Genomic DNA, 12,286 nt, shown 5'->3' with positions numbered 1-12,286 from the left:
GTTGAGGCTCCTGGGCTCTAGAACACAGGCCCAGCAGTTGTGGCACATGGCCTTAGTTGCTCCACTGCATGTGGAATCCTCTAGGACCAGGGATCGAACTCATGCCTCCTGCACTGGCAGGCAGATTCTTTACCACTGAGCCACCAGAGAAGCCCCACTATTCTACTTTTTGTCTCTATGATTTTGATTACTCAAAGCACTTAAAATGTGAGACACTTCAAGTATCTCATGTAAGTAGAATCATACAGTATTTGTCTTTTTGTGACTGACATTTCACTTAGCATAATGTCTTCGACGTTCATCTCTGTTACAACATATGTTAGAATTTCACTCCTTTTTAAAGCTGAATAATACTCTATTGTATAGATATACCACATTTTGCTTACTCACTTATTTATTAGTGGACACTGGGTTGCTTCCATGTTTTAGCTATTTTGAATAATGCTGCTATGAACATGGGTTTACCATTATCTCCTTGAGAGCCTGCTTTCAATTCTTTGGTATATATTGATTTTCTTGATTGAATTTCAGCATTGAAAATTAGGAGTTTTTCATAAAATTTGGAAAGCTTTCAGCCATTATTCCTCTAAATATTATGTCTGCCCTTTTGTCCCTCTCCTTTCTTCCCAGCCCATTATTCGTATGTTTGTGTGCTTAACGGAGTCTCTGCTGTCTCTGAGATTGTTCATTTTCTTAATTATTTCTTTTTTTCTTCTTCAGATTACATAATCTCTTTTGATGTATCTTTAATCTCTCTGATTCTTTCTTCTTCAGGCTCACATCAACTGTTGAGCTCCTTTAGTAACTTGTTCATTTCAGTTATTGTACTTTTCAATGGTATACTTTCTCTTTGGTTCTTTTAAAAAATGTGTATCTTTTTATTGCTATTCTTTATTTCAGGAACCATGTCACCATATCTTTATTTTTTAAACATGTTTTCCTTTGGTCTTTGGACATATTTATAATAGCTACTTTGAAGTATTTTTCTACTAAGTCTAACATCTCCTCCCCCTCAGTGGCAAATTCTATTGCCTGGTTTGCCTTGTGCATGGGTTACAGTTTCCTGCTTTTTTGTGGGACTATTCTACCATTCCGGTGAAAATTGGACATTTTATAGAGTATGTTGTATTAACTCTGGGTTGTGATTATGCTGGTCCACTTCCCTCCTGCCCTCCCTCTTCTTGTTGCTCATTTTATGTTGTTTGTTTGCTTATTTGTTTAGTGACTTGCCTGGACAACTTCTGTAAAATCTATTTCTCTTGCAGTGTGAAGCTTGTGATGTAACTGCTCATTTTTTTCCTTATTCTTATTTTAAGCCTGGCATCCTGGAGGTCATCCATGGTCAGCAGAGCTTCTTGGTCAGTCAGTGATTGGCCAGAGATTGAGCTCATGCCCCCTGAGCCAATAAACCTTCCACCATTTGCTGTTCAATGTGTGTATGGCTTGAGGACTGTTTTCAAAGTTTGGAGACTTTAGAATTATGTTCCACATTCAGTCCCTAGTGGCTCAGCTGGTTAAGAATCTGCCTGCAGTGCAGGAGACCCGGATTTGATCCCTGGGTTGGGAAGATCCCCTGGAGAAGGAAATGGCAACCCTCTCCTGTATTCTTGCCTGGAGAATCCCATGGATAGTGGAGCCTCACCGGTTATGGTCAATGGGGTGGCAAAGGGTCAGACACGACTAAGCGACTAACACTCTTACTTTTCACATTCATTCAGGGACTGGAAGTTCTCAAGTACCCTTTCCGGATGCTCCTAAGAGGGCCAGTCCTGCGTATGCATGTGGTTTTCAGGAGCACCAGGCATGAATATGATTTTAGCAGGTCATTCTTTGCCTATCTTTTTCCTGGATCACCCTACTGAATTTCTGTCTGGTCTGTCATTTTGTTTGTCTGTACTAGTATCATGTAGCTGTTGGTCTTCTCTAATTTTTAGACAGTATAATCTCTAATGTTTTTAATAATACTCCTGGGCATAAAGTTCCTCTGTGTTCTCTGAGTTCCTCTGTGTCAAAATTAAGTCATCCCTCTTAGGCACAGCCTCAGATCTACCGGTCTTCACAGTTTTCCATGCTCTCAGCTCTCCCCCTAACCCCAAGGAGAGTTGGAGCCATAGGGACATATATAAGCTACTGTTTTTCCTGAGTTGCTTTTCCCTCCCAGAGTCAACCCTTTGTGCTACAGATCTGGAGCCATAGTGGGGATGTGGAGAGGAGAGCCACTGGCCACATGCCACCCCACCTAAAGTGGAACCTCCATACTGTGGAACCAGAGCTGAAGGAGGATGGGAGCTGGTGGTCTTCATGGGCTGCATGAAAGTGAAGTGAAAGTGAAGTCACTCAGTTGTGTCCAACTCTTTGCAACCCCATGGTATGTAGCCTGCCAGGCTCCTCCATCCGTGGGATTTTCCAGCCAAGAATACTGGAGTAGGTTGCCATTTCCTTCTTCAGGGGATCTTCCCAACCCAGGGATCGAGCCCAGGTGTCCTGCATTGCAGGCAGACTCTACGGTCTGAGCCACCAGGGAATGCCCATACAGCATGCTGCTAAGTCGCTTCAGTCATGTCCGACTCTGTGTGACCCCATCCCTGGGATTCTCCAGGCAAGAACACTGGAGTGGGTTGCCATTTCCTTCTCCCATGCATAAAAGTGAAAAGTGAAAGTGAAGTCACTCAGTCATGTCTGACTCTTCGCGACCCCATGGACTGCAGCCCACCAGGCTCCTCCGTCCATGGGATTTTCCAGGCAAGAGTACTGGAGTGGGGTGCCATTGCCTTCTCTGCCCATACAGCATAGATTTTCCCTAATACAGAACAGGTTGGGGTGGGAGCAGCCCCTGGCTCAAATGTTCCCATTGTTCTCACTGAGATTCAGTAGATTTTACTGTGCCTCTCAATTTACTGTTGTTTTTAACAGTTACCCCAGTTTTATCACTGTCTTTCTGGGGAGAGAATTGCTGGACTCATTATACAGCCACTGTGCAAGTCCTACCTCCAATCCCATGATGTTTTGACAGCAACAGCTGAATACTTCCTGTCTGCAAAACCATCAGATTCATGGAAATTTGGGGTGAGGGGTAAATCATCAAAGTTCATGTGAAGACTCACAGGTTAGTTCCTTCTGATTGTATTCCCCAGTGAGGCACACTGTACCCTTTACTGAGGTGGATGGTTTTGGTCAGACCCCATGTGTCCCCTACTGATCCTTTGCCCTTTGGTTACAAGTGTTTGGCAGAGTGGATTAAATTTGTGCATCTCTAGCTCAGGGAAGATTGACAACCTGATAACAAAAGACTGTTCATACCCTTTCATGGGGCCCTGTTAGGCTCTCCTGACCTTTGCATACTCTTCTTATCAGGTTCAGTGAGCACACACCCAGGTCATCTGTGGCCCCATTCCCTGCATCTTCCTCTCCTCCTACTTGCCTAGATTACTCTGAATACCTTTGGTTCAGCAGACATCACACAATAGATATTGCTATTCATTGTTTATGCCTCTGCCTCTCTCTTGCCAGACTTGCAGCCCCTCTGGGTCAGAGAATCTCATCTTATCCAGGACCAGTCACTAGACAGCCTCACATCAGTCACTGTGGTGTATCCTGGGTCAGAGTCCTCAAATTACACTGAGTTTTTATAATTGACTTTCAATTATACCTGATATGTTATTGAAGTGGTAGCATTTATAATAGTAATAACTAAATAATACTATGACAATAATACCTAAAATTAAATGCTAACTATGGCCCAGAAACTGTTCTAAACACTTTGCACTTATTAACTCACTGAGGCTTCAAAACCATCCTATGAGGGATGTATTACCTCCATTATCTCCATTTTGCAGATGAGAAAACTGAGGCACAGACCATGTACATAATCTCTTAGTAAACTAAATCTGCTAAGAGAATAACACTTTGAATTTATTTATATATATTTACTGAAGTATAGTTTATTCACAGCGTTGTGTTAGTTTGTGGTATACAGCAAAGTGATTCCATTATATATATATATATATATATACATATATATATATATATATAATGGGCTTCCCTGATGGCTCAGTGGTAAAGAATCTGCTGGCAATGCAGGAGACCCTAGTTCAATCCCTGCATCACGAGGATCCCCTGGAGGAGGGCATGGCTATCCACTCCAGTTTTCTTGCCTAGAGAATCCCATGGACAGAGGAGTCTGGTGGGCTACAGTCCGTAGGGTCTCAAAGAGTCAGGTACAACTGAAGCAACTAAGCACTCACACATATTCTTTTCTATTAGAATAATAATTTGAAAAAAATGTCAGCTCCAGAAAAGGCAGCCAAACCATGTCAAGTCTTGGATATAACGAAGTCCGGGGATGCAGGGAGACAATGGTGTTTGTTGATCTTGCTCTGATATTGGGGCAACAATGATTTTCTGTTTCTAAGGCCTCAAAGCAGCAGCATCTCTCACGTGTGTCAGTCTGTGGCTCGGTTACTTCATCCAGAGGCTTAGGGGTGCTAATGGACCCGGGATTTGAGGCTTTCCCCTGCTGCCTTCTCTCAGCATTGCCAGGGCAACTTCCAGAGGGTGGGCTGCTCAGGTCAAGAACGAGCTTCCTGCAGGGGGCACATGTGCTCTCAGGCCTGAAATCTTTGGTCATTTCAGCTCCCTTCTTGGCGGTGCAGCAGCAATGTATTTTTGAGACTGAAATTTCTTTATTTCTCTCTCTCTCTCTCTTTTAAGTGAAAGCTAGAAATCTGTGACTATCCTGGAGCCATTTCTAATTTCTAGCTTTTCAACAACAACAAAAAATTTGAGTAAGAATAGTCCACTTCCTCACTCACACAGGCCTGAATTAGATGCTTGGAAGGATGCAGGGGCAGAGCCTCACGCTAGTCACTGTGGTCAGAGTCCTCACATTACACCAAATTTTTATAATTGACTTTCAACATGACTGTACATTACCTTTGCCATGGTAACCCCACAGCTTTGCCTACACTCAAGCAATAAAGTGGCAGAACCTGCAGGAAAAGCATTGCTCTTTGCTTCTGGTTGTGAACAATTTATTGACTAATTTCCAGGCTCAGAGGGCACACAGCATCAGACCCTTCAGGCTACCATTCTTCCTAGAGGCCAGAGACCAAAATGCATGTGACAACTTGAGAATTTTCCTAGCGGCAGTTGGTGCTGCTCACTCCACCCATAGAAAGAAAAACTGGCAGGGACTTTTATCCTTTGGGGTCACGATTACTTTTTGAAAAGGGGCAATTACAACTGTGGAATGGCTGAGTCAGGGAATTTTCTGTATTTAAGATAAAAATGCTATGGGCTCGTGTCATTGGTGACCTGGAACCTTCCCTTCTACCCTGAAATCTCCCAAAGCCCTCTTATTGGGGTTGGGGTAGCTGCTCGATATTTCTAACTTTCTCCTCTTAAAAGCTTTTTCTCATATATAACTGAAGTTGGACTGTTCCATTCTATGAGGCTGAACCATATGCAGTGGCTGATATTTAATCACCTTTTACCTACAAAATGGTTCAACCTAATCGAGGTAGAAGTTTTCTTTTGAGCAGGAGAGAGAGAGACATCACAGTTAATAAGAACTGAGAATTGCAGGCAGAGCAAATCCTTAGAGAGGCCTGGGGCCAGAGGCAAGGGGTGGACTGGGATGAGGGATGGCCTCCAAGCACCATCCCCAGGTGTGGGCACTGCAGCTGGTGCACCCATGCCTTGATTTCAACCTCAGCCTGGAGAGAAGATGCTTGTTAGAGTGGGGAGGACAAACCCCAAGGAACATCAGCTTCACTGAAGAGTCATGAAACCTTTCAAAGTCAAAGCAGGTTGTTATGGTTGAAAAATGCCAAGGACTGTGTCTTTCGCAGAGTTAGAAAACGTTGCCCATATTCACATGCAAAGGAGCATTTTCAACCTCCTGTATTTCCCTTGCTTGGGCAATGCTGAGCTTTGATATTTTTTATTGATATTTTTCTCTTATGTTCTTTATGGCAATTTCTTTCCCAGATTAGAAAGGTTTGCATATTCTTGCATCTTTCTCTCAGGCCAAGCATGGCTATTACATTATTTGACTCAAATAACCAAACCAAACCAAATCCCAAAAGCTCTGTTAGAACATGTAGAAACTAGTTGCTTGGAGAACCAATGTAACCTTTTAATCTGCTAAGGAATGGGTTCTAAATTGATTCATGCCAATGAATAACTAGGAAAATGAAGACTGCAGTTTGAAATGGTGGACCTGTGCTTTTCTTCCTTAGTATCACGATAAAAGTGTGATTTGTGCTCCTGTTGGTTGCAGCATAAAATACACAGGCTTTTTAAAAATTTTTGGTCAAGCCATGTGGTATGCAGGATCTTAGTTCCCTGAAACAGGGTTTTATTGGGATTTACCTAGCTAGAGGCCACTGACAGAATTCATCAGATTTCTTCAGCAACCAACATGCTAAAAAGAGACTCAGTTCTCCTTGCATCCTTGTGAAATTTGCAGCAAATAGTCAGAGAAACCTGAGAAAGCATTCAGTTCCTGGACAGCGTTCCCTTTAACCACTGGGCCCAAGGCCTCACTGCAGTATCTCCGATTTTGGCTATTTTTTATGCAAATCACAAATCATCCAGTGCCATGTTAGTGATCTTGATCCTGATTCTGGCTCTGTTTTAGAAAACCTCAGGTCCCTTGACCTTAGCACCATGCCCCCACCCAGAGTCTCCTGGAAATATTAACAGTATACTAGACTTGTGTAACCTGATGCTCTCATCTCCTGTAAGGATTCTTACCACCTGAGTAGTGTAGTATTGGTTGTTGTCATTTGTTGTAGTTCAGCTAATCTCACAACCAGTTTCTTCTTCTGCAATCTGGTGTAATAACACTACCTTAAAAAGGTGTTGGGCTTCCCAGGTGGCACTAGTGGTAAAGAACCTGCCTGCCAGTTCAGGAGATGTAAGAAACACGGGTTTGATCCCTGGGTCAGGAAGATCCTCTGGAGAAGGAAATGGCAACCCACTCCAGTATTCTTGCCTGGAGAATCCCATGGATAGAGGAGCCTGGAAGGGTATATAGTCCATAGGGTTGCAAAGAGTGAGACATGACTGAAGTGACGTAGCATGCACACATGCCCAAAGGTGTTGCTGTGAACATTATGATTAGATTAGTTGAGGAAGGAAGGATCGGGAGTTTGGGATTAGCAGATGCCAACTATTATATATAGGATGGATAAACAACAAGGTCCTACTGTATAGCACAGGGAACTATATTCAATATCCTGTGATAAACCAGAATGGAAAAGAATATGAAAAAGAATGTATATATGTATATAACAGAGTCACTTTGCTGTATAGCAGAAATTAACGCAACATTGTAAGTCAACTATAATTCAATAAAAAATTTTAAAAAGACTAAAAAAACAAAGATTAGATTATTTAAAGAACCTAAAACAGAGACTGACATAACAGATGCTCAAGAAATGTTTATTATCCTCAACTTAAAAAAAAGCACAACTCACCAATTTCAAGCATTACTTTGTGATAACATATGAAAACTGACATCCAGCGGTTTCTATTTCACTTCACTTTGCTGATGGTTCACTAACCATCCTGAGACTTGGATCCCATATCAGCCCTCATGGGCCCCAAGCTCAAGCCTCAGAGCCTCACATTACCTGAGCTGGGGACCTCCTGGTGACTTCCATCAGCTCTCTTGAAGAGCAGCAGTTCTTATAAGTGGGATGTGGGACCAGCAGGAGCAGCAGCACCTAGGAACTTGTTAGAAATGAAAATTCTTGGGTCCCATCCAGAACTACTGAGTCAGAAACCCTGGGGTTGGGACCCAGCGGGTTTCAACAAGCTCTGCAGGTGATTCTGATGCACTAAGTGTGAGAACCCACTGCTGTAAAGTGTGAGCCAGGGGGAGAGGTAAGGGCAGGGAGGAAGGCTTGGCTTCCTTTCTCTGGGTGTCCATTCTCTGTCCTTATCGCGAGATTTTTAAAAGGGAGCAAGAAAAATCCCCTTTTTGTTGCCAGCAGAAGATATTAGGAAACACCTTTCATTCAGCCTCTCAATTCCCAAATGTTTTCCCTCTCCTCTGGGGACTGCGAGTTGCAGCTTGAGGGGGTCCCCTTGGCTCCTGGGTGCCTTCTCTGGCCTTTCCTCATAACACCTCTCAAAAGTCATAGCAACAATCTACTTTCCTGAGACTTGATCCCATTTAAATATTAGTCTAGTGAATGGTGATAAAAATAAAAATTGGATGTGTTCTTATGGTTACTAAAGGGGAAAGGGAGGGAAGGGATAAATCAGGAGTTTGGGATTAACAGATATGCACTACTGTATATAAAATAAACAACAAGGTCCTACTGTATAGCACAGGGAACTATATCTAATATTTTGTAATAACCTATATGGGAAAACACAGAAAAGAAGCACTTTGCTGTATACCTGAAACTAACACAACACTGTAAACCAACTACACTTTAATAAAGAAAATTGGATGTGTAAAACATCATATATATATATATATTTAGTATGTATTTTATTGTGAGAATTTCAAACATAAAAATAAGCAGACATGATAATAAAATGAAATCTCCCTACCTATCACCCAGCTTCAACAGCTGTCTATTCATGGCCAATCTCGCTTCATCTGTGCCCCCATCCACTTCTCTCCTCATATTTTTTGAAGGAAATCTCAAATGTCATGTTATCCATAACTATTTCAGCATGTACCTCTGAACGGTAAGGACTTTACAAAAATATAGCCATGAGACCATTACCAGACTTTTATTTTTAAAGAAAAGTAACAAAAATTTCTTAATGTCATCAAGTACCCATTGTGTTCAAATTTCCAATTTTCTCATAAATAGCGTAAATTATTATTCATTTTTTAAATTTATTTTTAATTTAAGGATAATTGCTTTACAAAATTTTGTTGTTTTCTGCCAAATATCAACATGTATCAGCCACAGATAAATTATTTTTTAAATCATGATCCAAACAAGGTCCACATATTGTTTATTTGGCTTCTAGGTACTTTTAAATCTACAAGTCTGTCTCTTCTTGCAATTGATTTGTCATTTAACATGACATGCTCTCCTGTCTTCTGAATTTGCTGTAAAATGTTATTGGAACTAGACTTAATCATATTCAAACTTGATTTTTTTTGCAAGAATGCTTCATATATGCATATAGCACATTTCACAAACAAATATTAAAAATTATAGGCTTATCAGCTATTTTGAATTACATGACTCACCATCCCAGCAGATTCTTGAGAATCTATAGTATCTCCTTGTATATTTTAAGTCAATTTCAACTCTTCAGAGATTTGTAAACTTTTTTTTCTGTAGAAGTCTATGTCTCTGTCTGTATAAAATGGGAGGGTATTAAGCTGTAAATCAAACCAAAGTCCCTTTCGGTAAACAATTAAGTCCTTTTCTTTCTTTTTGCAAATGTCTCTAGAAAAGTTTTCCAGAGGTAAAATCTAAGTCAAACAAATGAAAAGTCATGTAATTTTCACTGGGGTTCTAGTTTAGAATGTCTAAAGGTAGTCCCATCAGCAATAAGATAGTCATCTATTAACAATAATTTTATTTTCTTAATGTTTTCTACAACCTCAATTTCCATATCTAAAACTGGATGATCTTTGAGAATGCCACCCAAATCTATTAACTAATTGTAAAAGAATGCTCCTGAAAGTCTTCATCCTCCTAAAAGTTTAACCTAAAAGAAAAGATGGTCCAAATTATGCTTGCAAATGAATGTATGTCCATATTGTCAGGTCACAAGAAAAGGAAATAAGATACTAGTAACATTTGTTCATAAAGGGCAAACAGCTATCTGTAAAGCTGATTTAAATTTCTATTCACCTCACATGTGTGCTTGGAAAAAACATTTTCCCACCTGTAGTAGTTTTCTATGGCTGCTGTAACTGTAACAAGTTACTATAGACATAGTGCCTTACAGGGCTTCCCTGGTGGCTCAGACGGTAAAGAATTTGCCTGTAATGCATGAGACCTGGGTTCCATCCCTGGGATGGGAAGATCCTCTGGAAAAAGGAATGGCTACCCAGTCTGTTATTCTTGCCTGGACAATCCCCATGGACAGAGGAACCTGGCGGGCTACAGTCCACAGGGTCACCAATAGTCAGACACAAATGAGCAACTAACACTTTCACTAGTGCTTACTTGCTCAGTTATGCCCATCTCTTGATGACCCCATGGACTGTAACCTGCCAGGCTCCTCTATCCATGGGGATCTGCCAGGCAAGAACCCAGGCAACCCAGGGAGTGGGTTGCCATGCCCTCCAGGGGACCTTCCCAACCCAGAAGGGCATGGCGACCCACCCATTTATTATCTTATGAGTGTGGAAGTCTGATGTCTAATATGGGTCTCATTGGGCTAAAATCAAGGTATCCATAGGGCTACATTCCTTCTGGAGGCTCTAGGAAAGAATCCATTTCCTCGCCTTTTCCAGCTTCATGGGCCATCCACATTCCTTGCCTCATGGTCTCTTTCCTCCATCTTCAAAGCCAGCTATAGCAGGTTGAGTCCTCTGTCTCCATCACTCTAATCTCTTCTGCCTCCCTTTTTTGCTGTAAGGACCCTTGTGATTACATTGGGCACACCCAGATAATCCAGGATAATCTCCCTATTTTAAGATTGAGTGGTTAGCAACCCTAAGCCCATCTACAAGCTTAAGTTCCATTTACCTTGTAACAAAAAGTACTCACAGCTTCCAGGTAATTGGGTTGTAGACATCTTTGGGGGGGCCATTATGCTGCCTGCCATACCAGTGTTGGAGATCTTTCCAGATTTAATCAAACCAAATAGCTGGGTTAAATATTTGAATTTATTTGTTTTTGTGAACTGTCTCAGGTTCCTTTGAGTAAGGCAAGATATAAATAACCAAACCAAATGCTGTTTTAGTATTGAAAATAAGCAAAAATAAATACCTTAATTTGTACCAAATAAGAATGAACGTAGGTCTATATCTTGCATCCTGGTTCTGTTTATTGTCCTTTATTTTCCAAAAGAAAGAAAGTTGAGTAAATTTCTCTGAATTTCCAATCTAAAAAAGATTTTTAGCAGATATGTTCATTATCTTTAGTTTTCAGAAATTCTATTTTAATATATCTGGGTATGGATATGAGTTTATATACTTGGGTTTTTCTCACCTTCTTGAATCTGTAGGTTTCTTTTTCACCAGATTTGGGAAACTTTCAGCCATTATTTCTTTGATTCGTTTTCAGCCCCATATTCTCTTTTTTCTTCTTCTGAGAGTCAGATGACATGAATCTTAGATTTCTTGTTATTTTCACATTTTTCCAATCTGTTTTCTCTCTGTCATTCAGATTGGGTAATTTCTTTTGATATATCTTAATTTTCGGTGATTATTTCCTCTGTCATCTCCATTTTGCTGTTGAACCCTTATGAAGAGTTTTAAATTTTGGTCAATATATTTTTCAGTTGTGAAATTTCCACTAGTAGTTTCTTTACATTTTCTATTTCTTTGCTGAAACTGTTTATTTTCTATTTGTTTCAAGAATGTTCATAAGTGCTTATTTAAAAAAATACTTTATTTATTTATTTATTGGCTGTGCTGGCTCTTTATTGCTGTCCATGGGCTTTCTCTAGTTGCAGTGAGCAGGGGTTACTCTCTAGTTGCAGTGTGAGGACTTAATGTGGTGGCTTCTATTGTTTTAGAGCACAGACATGAGGGCTTCAGTAGTTGCAGCACACTGACGCAGTTGCTCTGCAGCATGTGAGATCTTCCTAAACCAGGGATTGAACCTGTGTCCCCTGCATTGCAAGGCAGATTCTTAACTGCTGGACTGCCAGGGAAGCCCCCATAATTGTTTATTAACCGTTTTTATGATAGCTGTTTTTGTATGTTAGAGTTTTCTGCATATACTTACAACCATGTCATCTGGGAATAAAGACCGTTTTATTTCTTCCTTTCTAATCTGTATACTTTCTATTGTTTTTCCTTGCCTCATTGCACAAACTAGTAATTTCAATACAGTTTTCATTAAGAGGTGTGAGAAAATGTATCCTTGCCTTGTTACTGTTTTCAAGGAGAAAGCATTCAATCTGTCACCATTAATTGCAATGTTAGCTACAGGTTTTTTCATAGAGAGCTTTTATTTGGTTAAGGATGTTCCCTTCTATTCTTGGTTTACTGAAAGGTTTTATCATAAATGGATATTGAATTTTGTTGCAAGTATTTTCTGCATTTATCACTGCAGATGGTGATTGCAGCCATGAAATTAAGACGCTTACTCCTTGGAAGGAAAGTTATGACCAACCTAGATAG

The sequence above is a fragment of the Odocoileus virginianus genome, chromosome X (assembly GCF_023699985.2).
Source record: "Odocoileus virginianus isolate 20LAN1187 ecotype Illinois chromosome X, Ovbor_1.2, whole genome shotgun sequence".
Taxonomy (NCBI): domain Eukaryota; kingdom Metazoa; phylum Chordata; class Mammalia; order Artiodactyla; family Cervidae; genus Odocoileus; species Odocoileus virginianus.
Note: the sequence above shows the minus strand (reverse complement) of the source record.